Consider the following 672-nt stretch of genomic DNA (forward strand, 5'->3'; position numbering starts at 1 on the left):
TGGGGCCCAATCCACCACGCCGTCAACTAAGGTGTCGCTTTCCACACTTACGTGCTGACTACACTTGTAACAGCGTGAAATTAACTTTGCCGCTCAGCCAATCAACGGGAGTATGATACTTCGGCACTCAAGTTGTTCGGCCAATCAGCGGTGAGGGGTGGTTAGATGGTCCCGCCCTACTCCTCCCGCCGGCCAATGGGAGGCCACCGGCGGAAAGCAGATCGAAGCCATTAGTCTTGTGGGCGGGGAAATGGCGTGTCCACTTGAGATAGTCGAATGCTCGCTTTTTCTCTGGGTCTATCGTCACTCTGCGTTCAGCTACGGACCAATAAGCTCAGTTTTCCACCTGCTCTCCTACCTGGTCAATTGCCTTGTACTTGGAACGCCTTCAAGACAGCAGTTGGGCAGCGTGGACGGTCCGGGACGTTGATTACCGATAGTGGTTTAGTTCGTTTAACTATTTGTACGCTCGTTTGACTCGGAAGCAAGTAAGCATTTGTAACAAGTGTGAAAAGTTGCAATTTGTGGACAGTTTGTTAATTAGTTTAAGAAAGCACGGAGGAAGAAGACACTTCGTGTCTTTGCAAAGACAGGATTGTCCGCCGCGTATCATGAGAGGCGCGACGGACGGCTCCTCAGCTTAAGTGCGAGAGAGACGTGGTCAGTGGGGCC

The sequence above is a fragment of the Penaeus monodon genome, chromosome 29, assembly GCF_015228065.2.
Source record: "Penaeus monodon isolate SGIC_2016 chromosome 29, NSTDA_Pmon_1, whole genome shotgun sequence".
In the NCBI taxonomy this organism is placed as follows: Eukaryota; Metazoa; Arthropoda; class Malacostraca; order Decapoda; family Penaeidae; genus Penaeus; species Penaeus monodon.